The sequence below is a fragment of the Chlamydotis macqueenii genome, chromosome 24 (genome assembly GCF_036417535.1).
Source record: "Chlamydotis macqueenii isolate bChlMac1 chromosome 24, bChlMac1.mat, whole genome shotgun sequence".
In the NCBI taxonomy this organism is placed as follows: domain Eukaryota; kingdom Metazoa; phylum Chordata; class Aves; order Otidiformes; family Otididae; genus Chlamydotis; species Chlamydotis macqueenii.
Window position 1 is genome coordinate 2,010,146 of NC_141579.1, and position 17,009 is coordinate 2,027,154.

The window sequence follows — 17,009 nt, forward strand, 5'->3', positions numbered from 1 at the left end:
GGGAGTAACTCAATTCCACCAGCAACCCTTGAAGAGAGCGTAAGAAAAGCACCCTGAGCTCCGCAGCCAGCAGACTGGACAGCCAGCTACCTGAGTCATGTAATTGCTTGACGGTCACGGAGGCTGCTTATTTCAAAGGTCAGCTGAAACGAGGTCATCAGCTCAAGCCTGTGTTTTGGCAAGGACTAAAAATGAGTGCCAACTGCCAGCAACGGCTGAAGGATGAATCGAGTTCAAGAGCGTTCTTGGTGCTAATGGTGAGGTGCCATTATTACCTGCCCACCCTCATACTAAACAAAACCAAACCCAACTTTTTAGATTATACTTACTTTGGAAAAAGAAACCGTTTCCTTCCAGCACTGGAGATGGGGCTATCCAACTCAGGAACAAGGGACACTGTTGAGATGTTCAAGGCCAGGTTGGACGAGGCTCTGAGGAACCTGATCCAGTTGAACGTGTCCCTGCTCCTGGCGAGGGGGCTGGACCAGATGGCCTTCAAAGGGCCCTTCCAACCCAAACCATTCTGTGGTTCTACGATTTTATGTACGCTTCCCTGACCGCTCTCACATACGCAGGAATACAGAACGTTGGCAAGATGCTTCCAGAAGGCCGTTATCATGAGTACCACTTCCTATTAAAGGAAAAAAAAAAGGTATTTGTTATTACTCATATTTGAGAGAGGACCTTGCTGTTCTGAAGAGAATTAAGCTTCATCTGCAACTTACATCCCATTTTCCTTATTATTATTATAAATATATTTGAAGAACCAAAACAGGAAATCGCTTGGACTATAATCTCTTTGGTTGGAAACAATCCTTGATTAAAAACATTTTTGGAAGCACAGTTTTCATTCCAAAACCCCAAGACTTCCTGCATTATCACGACTGTCTGTGGGCTTTTCTGTACAGGACCAGCAGAACGGAAGCTGGGAGGCTGAGGGAAGCGGAGAGGACTCTGAACCCTCACGCGTGGTGAGCAAAGGATGACGGGGTGTCTTTGAACAAAGCCTTTGGGATAAAAATTAACTTTTTCTATGAAATACACAAGCTTTACGCGAGAAATTTCATTGTATTAAAAACCAAGCTGTGCACTACCAAACACAGCCCCGACAGACGTTCTCAGTCAGCCACACTTAAAATGTTCTCCACTGGCCCGGCGAGGACTTCGTTCTCCTCTCCTGCACGTAACTGTGCAGGTGCTCCACGCTCCCGGCCAGCCGTGGTGCACGGTGCTCAGGGCGGCCTGGACGGCTCACTGCGGAGGGCAACTCCCCGTGCTCCGACAGCAGTCCTTCCTCCTCCTCCATCTATCCTGATGTAAGCCACACAAGGAATGCCGCTTCCTGACAAAGGCGCTGTTTGCTCTATAAATAGGCTTCTTCTCACATACCACAGACATTTCTGCCCTTCACCAGCATCTCAGAGCAACAACATGGAATAAAGCGCATCATTGGCGTACTGAAGGCACAAGCACCAAGTTATTTCTGAGGCAGACGTAAAATTTCACACATCCTCAACAAAAGCTGGAAGCGGATTTCAATTTAGAAAAAAAAAAAAAAAACGTGCTCCTGAACTGTAACAGAGTATGAAGTCTGATTTTTCTTTCCCCAACTACCGAGGGAAGAATGTAGAAGAAGAATACAGACTTTGAAAGATGATCTAGACAAGGCGGGTTAATTCTGCACTCATTCTCATTTCAGGGGGTACCGCGTACGTATTCCTCCATAAACTAATGGAGTCTTTTAACATCTGAAACCATGAAGGGCCAAATCCTCCCTCCCACGAGGAAGAGTGGACACAGAGGTGGATAAGGGTGAAGTGACTTGCTCAAGGCGACAGATTAAATTTGGGGTTGAGGTGAGGGCCCTTGACTTCCTGTTTCCTGTTTTAACGACCAGGTTACAGAGCCTCCACCCCACCGCTGACCCCCATACCTTCATTGTTGTCCCATGATCGCACATGGGCCTGTTTAGCAATGTATCAATCTTTGTCCTTCCCTTGCAGAACCTTCTCACCTCATTTCCCTTTCTAGGCAAAGCCTTACAGTCTCTTCTTTTCCTCATCTTGTATCACGCTCTTGGAATGTACAGGTGCCAGCACGCAAACAGGAAGCACTTTGGTACTTCACTGAAAGCCTTTGCTTTTGTCTGCTGGTGACAGTAGCATCCTCTTAACCTAGAAAAAGATCCCTTCCAAGCCAAACTATTCTATGATTCATAGAACATCAAAAGGCCATGGACCAGTTGGAGAGGGTCCAGAGGAGGGCCACAAAGATAAGAGGGCTGGAGCAGCTCTGCTGTGAGGCCAGGCTGAGAGAGCTGGGGCTGTTCAGCCTGGAGAAGAGGAGACTCTGGGGAGACCTGAGAGCGGCTCCCAGTGCCCAAAGGGGGCTGCAGGGAAAGGTGGGGAGAGACTCTTCAGCAGGGCCTGCTGTGACAGGACGAGGGGTGATGGTTTCAAAACAGAGGGAGGTAGGTTTAGATCAGATATTAGGAAAAAATTTTTTACACTGAGGGTGGTGGAGCACTGGCCCAGAGAGGCGGTGGATGCCCCATCCCTGGAAACATTCCAGGCCAGGTTGGCCGGGGCTCTGAGCAACCTGATCTGGTTGGAGATGTCCCTGCTCCTGGCAGGGGGGTTGGGCTGGGTGGGCTTTGAAGGTCCCTTCCAACCCAAAACCAAATTTACCCATTTTAACTTCAAAGAGTCCTTGACTGAGTGACATCCAGTAATAAAACGAGCTTTTCCTCTTGGCGATATCTGAGAATGAAATGCTTCATGCTTTTTTCCTCCTCTTCCCATACTTTTTTTTCCTTCTTAAGTTATTTGCATTTAATGATTTGCAAATCATTAAATATGCAAATAGCCGCAGTTCTCTCTGAACTGACTCCATGTTCTGCTAATTTACTGCTTTCCAGTGAAAAGAGCCATCAGCCAGCTGGACAGACGCTGCATGCATCACCCTTAAAACACGCCTGAAACGGAGCAATAGCGAGCATCAGCGCAATTCCAAATGCAGGCTTAGGTTGGTAAGGAAGCCCTAACGCAGTCAGGAACGTTTCCAGCAGCATACAGATTTTCCTGTGGGTTATTTTAGTCTCGAAGTCAAAATACCGGCGTGGAAAGTTCAAGTCTTCTGGTTACATTTGGAAAATACAACACAGACGCCCCGCTGGAAGAAGGAGCTATCTCCTTGACTTGTTCTAGGTTTGATCCGAGTATTGGTGTTGTCACTTACGCTAGCAGTGGCAGCATGTCCTCGTCGCGCGGGAACGCCATCGCAGAAGATTGAAGGGCTGACAGCTCGCTTGGGAGAGCCCGCACAAACGGCTCTCAGACAGCAACCTGCTCTGGCCCCGTCTGCTCAACCAGAACCTGGGCTTGCCAACAGAAAGCACTACCTGCCAACTACCAGAGCAGGCAGGAAAGCTCACTTTAAGACCATCAGTTGCTAATTTCCTATTTCCAGCAGTTTAAAAATTGTTTAAAAAAAAAAAAAAAAGTTTGTTAAAAAAATAATACAAATTTATGCTGTCTCCCTCCCAATGTAACTATTAAGAATCTGGAAAACATCAGTCAGTTTCGATTCCAACAACTATGTCCTGAGATGTCTCTGCTTTCCTGAAAAATCTCCCTGAACGCCCAACTGTAAGTTCTTTTCAGCTCAGAATGTAATAAAAGGGTAGTATCATCAAATATGTATGTGCTGGGCAGCAGCTGAGAGAAAACTTCAGAGAGAAAAGTCGGGAGAGCGCGCGAGGCATCGCCACGGCAGGCTGTAGGAGAAGACAGCGCAATGACCGGATCACAAAAAGCGGCCGGATGCGTTAAACAGCAGACCCCAATACTCACCTCAGCTACAAGAGAGGCATCCTGGGACAGGAGGTGTTTTGCCGCCTGTGTCCTGCTCTGACGAGGCCGACCTCGTCTTGGCTTTGACTGGAATTTCCTTCTGCAACCAGCGCGAAGCTTCCCAGCCCTTGCCTGAAGCAATCCAGAGTGCAGTTCACATGTGGTAGGGGTTCTTGCTTGGTTTTTTTTGGTGCAGTTCTCGGAAGCGGGAAGGAAGCAGCATTCCCACAGTCCGTGCTGCCATTACCAGCTGGCGGCTACCGAGCGTTTTATCACCCGCCTGTCTCACGTGGCTCAGAGTACTTTCCATAAGGAGGCCGGCAAGTACAAACTGGCGAACGATACTAAATACCCATAGACCAGCAAACACCTCGGAACTGGGATGGGCTTCCAGGAGTGAGGGAGGCGAGACACCGAAGAGTACATGTCCAAGAATCAGGCCGGGAGTCTGAAAATTATGAGGTAGCGCGATGGTCTGGGACATGCTCCAAGGGAGCGTCCCGACATGTCCCACGTTACAGAAATCTCTACTGGAATCACTGCCCAAATCTCGTCTCCTCTCACTCTTCAGGAAATAGTTTCAGAAAAAATACAAGGCGCATTTTAAGAGGGAATCAGCAACAGAGTGCCGAATAACGACTGTGCGCTGCCACGGCCCTGAGCACAGTCTGAGCCTCAGCTCAGGAGCTTCCTCAGGGAAGGAGCGATGCCGTTCAGTCCTCCCAGACACGCACGGACTAGGAGGCCAAGTTTTGCTGTTTATCGACTTACAACGCAAGAACAGAAAGTAGGTCAAGCAAGCGTGGTGTCTCAGAAATGAAGAAAGCTATCTTCCAGTCCCCTCTTCTGGGATGGTTCTGATCAGCGTATGTAGGCACACGCAGAGCTGATTTTTAGAATGAAAAAACAGAGGGACTGCTCGAGCCCTAGGCTGGAGTGGATTCTCAAGCGGCAGCGCAAGTAATCCAGCACTCAGGAAATAAAGGAAAGATGTTCACGCCTAAGTTCCTGGGGGCAGCCAGCTCCGGGTGCTGTAACTGCATCAAAAATCAACCCGAAGCACAGTAAAGCAGTGATTGTAACATCAGATTTAGCACAGGCACACACAGCTCTAAGCTACTCTTCCTGAGTGGCCTACATAACGAACCCAAACAAATTAAGGAGTGAGTAATGAAAAGGTGGGAGGTGGCAAGGCTTGTTTTGGTTCAGGAAAGGATTCCCATCCCTTGCTTGGAATCTAAATTAGATTCAATCTAGATTAGAGGGAGGCAAGGCCAAATCCCCTTGATGAATGAGTTGCTGCAGTAGATCACTTGTCAGTCTTCAATAAATGTATTTTTCATCTCCTGCTTCTACGTTTGTTTCTGATCTTGTCAGCTCCACGCCATGCCCTCCCGTTCCTCTGGGTTAGGATATCCCTTATTATCTGCCTCGGTAAGGGAAGAACTAATTTGCTGTCTAGCAGAGAGGGAATGTGTTCTTGGCCTGATAAATGGATTATCTCCATAAACGTGCTTCCTAACGCAATGACACCCCGCATTCTCACAAAACCTAAAGGAATTAATCACAACCAATGATGTGATGTCCGAAAGCGAAGGCTCCCTCTCCTGCCCAATACGCTAGTATTACAGCTAGGATTTTTGCTACAGGAAAAATGGATTTCATGCTCACCACGACTGCAGAAGGATCTCTGTTCATCTAATAGACTTTGTACGGTCACAGTGCCCACACGCCCAAGGCAGAGACGCAATTGCAATTACATCAAGTACGCAGGCAGTACTTCCACGGTTTTGACAATCAAATCACACGACGGGCAGCTTCAAAGATTCAGAACCTACCTTCAGACTGTAAATAACTTCTGACAGACCAGTACCTATTGCCTCTCGCGAACAGAGCGCTTGACAAAGTAAAACCTCCAGCTAACGAGTATCTGACAGGCTAGAAATGATGTCAGGGGAAGCAGAAACTGGGCAATATTTAGCCATTATCTGGTTGGCTTGCTGCAGTATAGGCTGGCAGTTTTTACTCTCCTGATGCTCTCCATCCCACAGATTATCATCTGAGATATCAGCGATATCGGCCAAGATGCTCAGTCCCTGCTATTTCCCTCTCAGGAGAGATCAAGAATGTACAGCAACTTAAAAAATTATCCGTTCCTCACTGGTCTGAAACTCTTTAGCCTCAGATTCACCTCCATGCAGAAGACAAGCCACCACAATATCTAAACCATAGGTTGATCCAGAACAGCGTACCTGACAGACCTTTATGTGGCACCTGCTTCAACAGAAAAGGGATTAATTAATTACATACTTGCTTCCTGGGTGGCAGAGTTTGTGTAAATCAAGAGGCCGTCGCTGAGATGTTCTGCAGGAGGCTGGAGCGCTGAAAAGCATCTGTGTGACTTAAAAGCAGCCCCCAGAGCAAAGCTAATGGGACTCGGGTTTATTCCCCTAGAAGCTCTGGATACACGCCTGGCTTTCCTCTCTCAAACGCTGGAAATCTTAGCAGTGCCACCCCAACGTAAGCCAAAGGGGAACTGGCCTTCAGAATTTTTACCTGGCAAACAGTACATCCAAACACTGGGCAGGGCAAATTATTTCCAGCTGACAAACTAGATGCTATCCTAGATTAAAGTTGTTTTTTTTTTTTTTTGCAGTGAGGACAATCACAGGGGAACTTATCACAAAGGGATGTTTCATACAGCCCATGGAGAAAGACAAAGCCTTACGAGGCAATCCAGAGCAGCAGACTGAATTCAGTAGGTCAGACCTCTGCTCAGAGGGAAATCCTGCAGTGGCTGGGCTCCTCGTTTTAATTCCACAGTCAAGTGACTAAGGCAGCTGAGATGATTTTGGGCGAGAGGGTGTAAGCAAGGAACTTATCTGGGGATAACAGAGCTTTCTGATGTGCTTCCCGTTTCCTCTGATGGGTCAAAATTAAACTGCTTTATTTCATCAGTCCAGCTGCCTTTGCAAATATTCTAATTTTTGCTTCTTCCTTAGAGAACCCAATTTCACGATGGGCAGCTGCAAAAACACTAAGCTTTCATTTTTAGTGCTTACGTTTTGCTTAAACCTGCTACCTTTGGCAGAACCGGTCCGTTAATCATTCTGGTGAGAAGGAAAAAAACAGAACTGCTTTTCAGAGTACAAGACAATTCCCACAGGACTGGCCATTTGTTAAGAATGATTTTCTTGATGATGCTGTTTTCCCTCTCTGAACCTTGGTGGCCTTTGCAAAACCGTTTATTCTTTCTTTTCTACTAGCATAGCATACAGTTCTTCCTTTCTAACATTTGGTTTCACATGGATTCGTATTGTGATAAAATGATACTCATCTTGTAGAGTCACTTTAGCAGCTAAATAATACACTTTATAATGGTACTGCAAGATAGTGATATTAGAATATAATGTTGATTTTGTGTAAGATCTCAATAAAAAGACATTGTTCCAAGGAGCTGCTCTCTGAATGGATGCTCGGAAACTTCTGAAATTATTAATCTTAAAATACATTATGTTAAAGAGTAACCAATTTCCAAATTATGCAGTAGCCAGAACTCCTACATGCTATGCATACAAAGCCTCATTTTGCCAAGCAGTGTAAATGTTCAGGGTTCTGAAAGAGCTAACAAGAAAGTATTATTACGTGCACACGAAATATCAAAGTACCTGACTGCACTTCCAAGGAAGAAAATACTAACTCATGTATTTTAATTTGTCACAACTACGGTTTCCATAGCAGAGAGGAATAATACACATTTTGGAACTTTTCTAGTCATCCCAAATGCATTACCTGTGTATACTGTGCTGCCTGCCCAAATTGCACGGCAATTTAAAACAATTACACGCAAAGACAAAGACGGAGTTTACTGTTGCTAAAAAGCACACAGCTAGCGTCCAATAAAGCCCCAAGCCACTAAGTTATGCATATTCCCAAATGTAAATTCACATTGACACCAAGTGATTTCAGGGCACCTGGTGGAATGAAGACCCCAAAATGCTGTACCTTCCTTTCCTAACTGTTCTCAGAGCTCAAATGGTTTCACAGCCCATCTACACGCGTGAAGAGGAATAAGCCCACCTAGTCAGAACCAAACTGTAAAAAAGGTATTTGATTCAGTCCTTTATTTTACATTCATACCAAGTGCCTAACTGCCTAATTAGCTGAGAGGGCAAGCTATAGAGGCAGCCTGGAAGCCAACCTATTTATCATTTGCATTTAAGCAATGCTTTTGTATTTGCAAAGTGCTATGCAAATACCAATTACTGCCATGATGCAGCAGAGCTCATTAACACGAGCACAACGCCGATGTGATTACGCTGCCTCCAGCTCTCAAGCTGGCTCATCTGCCAGCAGTCCAGCGGTCTCTGCCCTGCCTGCCTCCTGTTGCAGGGTACAGCGATGCTGTGACACCTCCATCTCCCTCATGCTGTCCTGGAAAGTGCCTGGAATAAGAGCATCACAAAAAATAACGATTGACTTCCAAAGCACGAAGCACAGGTTCCACGCCTGTGCTGCAAGGACAGCTCTGCGGACAGGCCACACAGCAGCAAGGGAGAAGTAACAACGTTCATTTGAGAGGACGCCCCAGTTATCCCCCGCTTCGTCCATCTTTTCACGGGGTTCTCAAGAGCACGAGCGTCTGTTGCACTTCACAGCCCTTTGCGTTATTAAATGCAGAGCTAACGTTGTGTCTACCTGCGTGGAACTCACGACAGAGCTCAGCCACCACCTACTTACTCATCATAAAGCTTTGCGTCCTGAGCCTGGATTTGGTGACACAGGGAGCCTATCATTCATAGCTAGCTTTTGCACACAGCATCCCACCCCAGACGCATTCAAAAGAATTGACTCTCGAAGCAAAACTTGATGGGACTTGCAAGATCCTCTTTTGGCAAAAATCGGCGTTAACAGCAAATATTTCTCCATGGCAAATCAGTGTGACCAACCGAAGCTCAGCTCCTAGCAAAACGTGTTAAACGGAAGCCCAAGGACCATGCACGCTCCCATCTGTGACTAATTCTGACACGTCTGTGCACAAAATCCAAATCCAAACAGCGCAAGTTTGAGAAACGCTTGCTTTAATATTGAAACCGTGTCACCTGGACTAATCTAGACGCATTTGTTCCGAAGGACAGGATTCCTCTCCCTCAAAAGCTTGGTATTTCATCTGAAGCGTTCTTCCAGGCTGCTCCTTTATTCCGGCAGAGAACAGCATGCCTCTGCAGGGTAATCATTCTCTCGCATGCGCCTGACGCACGAATGAGATGAATTGCTGGCCGGAAGGGCTTCTTTCTTGCTTTTGGCTATAAAGACAACCTGAGTGACTAGCACAGCCTCAGCGTTAAATGAGATGAGCTGCATCCCACCCTAGGCAATTTCGTACCACGAGATCTTATTATGTTTTGCAGCTATCAAGCAAATTATACGGGGACGTGACACACAAATCCAGCAAGCAGGAAACTCAGGTCTCATCCTTTCACTGGGACCTTACTGCTGCTATCGATTCCGTTACGGAAGCACTCAGACCGTGGGGACCACCAGCTATAAAAGCCCTGGAGCAGACTGGTGCCCCCAGCAAACAGTGGCCTCTCTGCCCCACTCCACACAACAATGCTACGAGTCCATCGGTGCTCAAGGTGGCAGGCAGAAAACACAACAGGCAAAAACACCCCACGATACTCAGCTGGGACCCCAGATTTCCTGGTTGAGCTTGCAGAAGTCACTGCCTCCCCGTGACTCAGTTTCTCCAGCTGTAAATTGGAGATGATGCTCTTGACCTCCTTTGCCGTTATTATTAGATCTACTGCTGAAAAAAACCGAACCCTAACACGTAGGTGTGACTGCTCACCAACTAGGGTCACTGCACAAATGCCTCTGAGTATGATACCAAAAAGGCCCCGTCCTGCAGCCTTCCTCAACCTGAGCACAATAAAAAGATACCACAGACACGACTGATAAAAGGAGAGGAGCTAAAGGGAAAAAATATAAATTCAGCCAACATTTTCTATTTAAGGTAACACTTCAGAACTGTTAAATACAAACGCTTCACTAAAACAAGAAGGCTAAAAAACACTTAAGTACATCTTGCATCTAACAAAACTTTGCATTTTTTTGTGGATAGAATAGCTTTTCCAAACATTAATCGTGTTATCCTGAGCCATTTCCAAAGTCAGACTGTGAAAACTAGTGAATTCAATGCTCGTGAAGCCCCAATCCTATAACTTTCTGTATTTCTTACTTAACTGACTTTATTCTAATTTGCATCATTTGAGTGGTTGGACTGGTTTCTCGGCAGCAGCCAAACTATATCCAGCGTAAATCAAAGTCAAGGGCATTTTCCCAAGAGGAAAGTAGGGGAAAGGTAAGGTTGGATTTTCCTACGGCATTTACTGCCCCAGGACTGAAAGCACAAGGTGAAACTCTGTCAGTGTACAGGGACACACTCGGCAGTGGTGTACGGGGAGGCGACGGTGCGGGCAGAGGCAGAGCACCTCACCCGTGCCGGCTCTGTGGAAGGCTCCGGAGAGAGTGCAAAGGCTCCTTCCTCTCTTTATGGCCACCACTCCGTGCGTACGATCTACAGCATGTAAAATTCTGTCTTTTGTGGACGGAGCTAAATGGCAGGGGAGCTTTTTCACCGTGATTTTCCCTACAGCAGCACAAGTAACTTACGCCAGCAGTGAACAACCGAAATAGCCGGCTTTTATGAGAACTGGCACTGTGAATTTCTTACACTCGTCGTGCAAAGACGTCATGGCACCAGCACTTTCTCTAGTTCTGCATTTTACCTTTCAAATTGCTCACCTCCCACCCGCAACATCTCCGACCGCCTGCATGACTCCGAAGTGAGGCCCTGGGTTACAAGGACAAAGGACGGTGGGGGGCCAGAGCAGAGGCGCTGGTGGTAAGGGCACGGAGACTTGGCCAAGCCCCTTCATGTGGCTTTGACAAACATGAAACAAGTTTTTCTTGACCCCAAGTATTTTCTGTACAAGGCCGTGTGCAAGGTCTGTGCGGGTACGATTTCACAGGGCTCTGGGCTGTGTACAAACCCATGTGATTTTCAAATTCCACAGGTAAAACGTTGTTTGCGGCTTCGTATCACAGCTCAAACATCCCAGTTGTGTAACACCATGAACTATTTCAAGACCATTCTCTCTCACCCCAGAAGCCTTCTCTAAATTCTAGTCAAGGACACAAATGTGACCATTATTGCTAGAGGACACGGTTTCAGAAGGAAATACAAATGAAAAACAAAATGCATACAGATTCTGCGAAATACCTCAAAAGGTATGATGAACTGAGTGGAGAGTGCTCTCCCTCCCCACTTTTTAAAGCGTCCAAAAGAATTCCACTGCAATGATACTGCATGCAAAAAGGAAAAAAAAAAAAAAAAAGAGAGAGAGAGAAAGTAAGAAGAGGGGGACAGAGCATTCTCTATTAAATGCTTCAGCAGATGCACACCGCCTTGCCCGCTCTGGTAGCAGCTCTATACAACCCACTCACTCTTCTGAGAATGCAAAAGTGCAACGGTAAAATGAAAAAATAGTTCAAACCTAGCCTTTTTTAAACACACTTTACTCTCTTCTCCCACTAAGCCGCCAAGGCTCACAGTTTTCGATATCCTTTTCAACTACTGGCCATTTAAATTGTGCTCCCTGCCTGCAAATCTGCCAGCGTTGTTGCAGACGGGAATAGCAAACACAGAGGTCAATCTGCCTCAGAGCAATGGCTGCCGGCTGTCAGCTCTTGTAAACCATGAGCCATCACTTTGTCAGTCTCAGCCTTCGGCTCTGCAAGCTGTGACTAAAGATCCCGACTTGCTCTGCCAGCAGCTCTTGCAAGCTGTGAGCCAGCATCCTGGCATTCTCAGCTGAAACGCTTGCCTGGCACCTCAGCCCTCTCCCAGGGAGAACTATCTCGCTAGCCAACAGCTAGTCCTGCTAGCCAACAGCTAGTCCTGCTAGCCAACAGCTAGTCCTGCTGTAGCAGCTGTCCCTTACCTGTGCAGCCTCGTTAGGGCAACGACTTGCTTTTCATCATTAAAGCCACGGGACCAAAAGTTTCTAAGCGAAAGAGCATCTTTGCCAAACAACACTGACTTTGTTTCCACGTGAAATTAGGAAAGAATTGTTGCCCATTCCAAGTGACTTTTGACAAATAACGGTCAACGCCCTTCCACCGGCTGTGTATGGAAACCTTTGCTGACCACAGAGCGCCATTTCTAGACAGCATTACTGAGAACACATAACATGCACACCATGTCTTTTACGAGCGAGTCCACCCCAAAGCTTCCTCGCCTACGTTTGCCCAGGTGCTCTGGGGTAAGCACACCTCTGCACCGCTATCCATTTCCTCTTCCCGTGTCTCCAGCTTTAGCTACACATGGGCGCACACCTGCATCCCTCTTGAACTCCCCCTTCTTCGTCCTGTCCTCATCCTGAAGACTCAGCTTGTCCCTCCCAGTCGAGAGGCTGGGATGTCTGGCAGGAATGAGGTCGGGTGTGTTGTTCTAGAGGAGCAGATTCAGGCTGCAAACTGCAAGTTGGCTCTGCAAGCTCTAGGTGCGCTGGTTTGGCACATTAACCAGCACATCAGGTAACATTTTAAATGGAAAAAAATATATTGTTTTGCCTGAGAATGATGAAAGCATCAGGACAGCAGCTCTTTGAAAGAAAGACTAGAATGTACAAATTCCTATCAATCACATACGATTGCAAATGGAATGTGGGAAATACCAGCACGTTTAAAGAAGAAAGTTACACTGTGTTTCCACACCAACTTCCAATCCTGGCTATACCTCTGCACAGCCCCAGGAAGTTGCAAAGAGGAAGACGATCCATTTTCCTTACTGGTTTTATACCACGTTCCATAGGAATCCAGTCATGGCCCATATTAATAGCACTAGGAAGCAGGAAGATGAAATATCAAGAAGAACAAGAAAGTCCCAGATACTGTGACTCACTTGTGCCTTTTGTTCCCTTCCCCAGAGACAGAAAATTTCAACAGAAGATTGCTTCTAAGTAATGCCCCCCTACTCCCTTCACAAGCAATGTGCAAGTTTTACTTCCTATCTTTGTGAACATTCTTTAGGCAGGGAGCAGCTGGCTCGGCAGCCGATGTGCCCTGCCAGACACACCTCTGGAGCTCTCTATTTCAAGTAACCCAGGATTTACTTCAGATATATTAGAGGCAGTAATGGCTTCTTGATGACCCGTGTGAAAATGTTTTGAATGAGCAGAGAATGACAGAATACAAACGCCACTATTGTCGCAGAAATCCAAGTGGAAACTCTGCAAACAAGGACTAGGAATGTAAAGACCAGTCACTTCCCCAACACTTACCTAGCTCTTCCCCAGATGGTGTGAAAAAATAGATGATATATTGAAATATGTATGTGAAATGATAAATTTAATCTGTGTTATCTCTTTGTGGATAAACAAAACTACCTTCAGTGGTATATTAGCTTCCAAAGGGTGAGGGCAGGCCAAATCCTTTTGTAAAATCAAGATAAAACTTTCCCTGAAACAAACTACAGCTGCGGTGACTGTGCCAAGCCCCGAGGGATATCGAGTCAGCATGGTACCGGTAGTGAGGCACGCTGTAGTTCACCATTTAAAATGCCGTGCTAAAAGCTAGGAATTAAGTCGATTGCTCCTCATAATTTCCTACTCACCTTTGGTTACCAAGAAAGGAAAATTAGAAAAACCAGAATATGCAATTGCCCGATCAGGGGGAGGTGAATGCTGCAGGCGCTCGGACAAGGAGTGGTTTTACAACCAATGCCTAAATTACCAGTGTCAAAATATCACCTAAGCTTTTGTTTTAATCTGTCTCGTGAGAGCTCTAAACAAGCGCTTGGTTCACCACTTGTGGCCTCTGATTACAGTTTAATATCTTCGGGTTAAACTAAGAAGGGAACAAAGTAAGATTTAGCACTAGCTTTTCCCTCAGCTGAGAGGGGAGCTTCTCCTCTCCCCTGAGTAAGGGAACAAGGAATCCTCAAAACTCCCCACCTTTGCTAACGGATGGACCCAGATTATACTCACAGCACCTTCCACTTGCCTTCACTAACGGCTTGTCTGCTGCTGGAGACAGCTGGCCGCAAAGCCTTGTTTAAGGGCTACTTAGAGGATCAGGAAATCCTGCAGCTCGTGTCCACACCTGCCGGTACGTGCCTAGCTCATGTGCAGTCCTATTCCACCTTCGAGAGACGATTCCAGCACCACCCGAAGTTCGGGTTTTGTTTACACTTGGCCTCAAAGGAAAGCAAAACAAAACACTTCCCTGTGGCAGGAGATGGGCCTGTGCTAGGACACCAAGACCGACACAGACTCGGTTTTCTGAAATCCTGTTTTTTGCCGGCGTGAAGGCAGTGAACGACCGGGAATGCAGCAGGCGCGGAGGCTGCTGTGCTCCCTCTGCTGGCTCTGCCTGCGGGAAGGCAGCAGGCCTGCCCCACGCCTTCCCAAAGCCCATTCAAGCACCGCTCTACCTCCCACTCCTGCATCTTCTGGTGCTTCTACAGCATCTTCATGCACTACAAGCTCAGAAACGCGGTCTCTCGGTGTTAAATAACAGCAAAGCATTCTCCTGGCTGTCTTTTTGCAGGACGTGCACGCAGACATACTAGGATGAAAATATGTCTTAATTCTGGTGAAGAAGTGCAAGAGACATTAATAATAATTCAGGAGGGACACATTGTTTTTCTAGGCTGATATTTAGAAATCAGAGCAATACTCCTGCGTTTCACCTCCTAGACAGGGCTCGGCCGCGAATGTTGAGACACACTGGAGGCACGTGTGACGATTACAGCTCCCTGGCACAGACCCGAGTATGTTCCTCTCCATCCACACACCACGTCTTGCTAAACCAAGGCACGAGTGCTTCACTGGCAGGATTCAAGCACTCCTCCAGAAGAGCAGCCTGGCTTCTCTGCTGCTGGTACCTTTTCAGCCTGGCCAAACGACAAAACCCAAGATCGGTGGCAAGTGATGACTCTTAACAAGGAGAATTCCTCCTAACAGCGAGACACCATGCTGTCCAGCTATGGTATGGTGGTTCATGGGGAACAGGAGATTTGTCTTTTACAGTGCTTCTCCTCTTTACTTTGTAACTCACAGGAAAACAATCCCTTCAGTGGACAAAATGAAATTTCAGCCACAGAACTTTTAAACCATCAACTCTGCACTTGGAACTCGGCAGCTCAACACAGACAGTTTGTCGGCAGCAAACGCAGCTCAGTACTTTGTAAATATTGTTCAGCTATGGCACTGTCTATTGGGCTCTTCCAGTGTAATTAATTTGCTACAAAACATACCGTTAAGAAGACAAACGCATTGATGTAAATATTGCACGCAGACCAGGGTGTACGGGGTACGCTGTTGCCAAACGCTTTTCTAATTTGCATTTCTAACATTTGTCCCCAGGCAAGAGCAGTCATGATTTATAGAAGACAAATGCAAAACCTGCCTAAATGACCCAGATAACGTTCTACATCACAAACCCTTACTAAAAAGTCCAGGGTAGTTGTCTGCATACATCTGTGAATAGCGGGATGTAACGATACACATTCTTGTTTGCAATCTGCCAGCTATTCCTCGCCACGGGATCAGAAGTCTCAGTTCCCAGTTAAAAACCTAAAATGACCAAGATAAATTACGCTAGCCCTGTTTTCACATTTTCCAGCCCACTGTCTTTACCAATAGATCTGACGGACAACGCAACCACATTCCTGGAAGTCATTTCTCTCTTCCCAAGTCCATGTTTCCTTTCACATATCCCCCCTACCCCGCACTTCCAGCCTCAGCAGTCTAGCACGACGTCGGATACCCCACTCTACCTCTTCATTGTCCTGCTGTAGCATCTTTGCCAGCAATACAGAGGTCAATCTCATAATGGGTAGCACATGACGCAGGCAGATTCACTGGACGCAGTCAATATCTGACTGCTCTTGCACATGGCACGTATTGGGAAATCCCCAATGCTTATACACAGATGAGAAGGTTTATATTCAAGGCGCAGGACACAAGCCGGTTCTCAACACAACAAAGAGCAGAAACTGAACGTGAAACTTTTCCAGACACACTTCTGTATCTTGCGTAACACTCTGAGACTAAAGAATTCCATGGAAAGAGACCAACACACATAAACTGAGAAGTGGAAACAGCTTTGCTTTCTAATATCAGTGCTGTTTCAGGAGGTATGATACTCGAAACACTGCAGACCGGTCCATGATTTGCACATTAATTTATTCATGCTCCTGTTGAAGCAGTACAGGGTGTTTCTTGGTAGTCTTCCCTACACTAACAGCTTACACTTTTGGCTTGAAACGGTCAGCGTTAGTTATCTCCATTAACAGGCTGTATCTCTCCCCACAATTTGAGTCATCTGCTAGTGACTGTGGTACCACGCAGCATCTCAAATGATGCAATTTGAAGCTCAGGAATTATAGAATGTAAAAGACCAACTGCTGAAATGCTGTGCTGTTCAGCGAGACCAGTTCTGTCAGACAGATGAAAGACAGTCTTCCTCCAAATAGCGTTACAGAAAATCTTTCACTATATTTGACTTAGTTTTTCGTCAGTTAAATTTCAGAGGTGGAGAAGTTAACTTTACTTCTCAGTGATGAGATACGTCAGGCATCAAAAGTGTCATAAACCTCATTATCACTCCTGTATGGCAGCTAGTAATTGGTGCTAGACAAACAATTTATATAAGCTCTTCAGGTAAGTGCACTGGAAAGTGCTTTTTTTTCAGCTAAGCATGAAGGTTAAAACCACAAGAAAGGCAACGCAAGAATTAAAACTGAAGTCCAAGTTAAGAGGCTTGAAGGAGCACCACTCCTCTAAGGCCCTGTTAGTATCCAAACAGGGCAGGAACCTGACTTCGACAGACCCTAGGCAGGCAGACAGAACATCATCTAAACAGGCAAGAGAAAACGTGCACAGAGTGCCTTCACCCCACCGTGCGTTGCCATGACAGCTGGAAATCAGAAGGGGAGTCCAGTGTTGGAAAGTCTCCAAAGGAAACTCTTGGCTTCTAGCAAGATGAATAATACACCTGTTCCCTAGTTGTGAGCAAACAATACAAAGGAATAATTAGAAACTATCTGACCTGAAACCCACATGCCCATTACTGTGGTATTTTTCCACC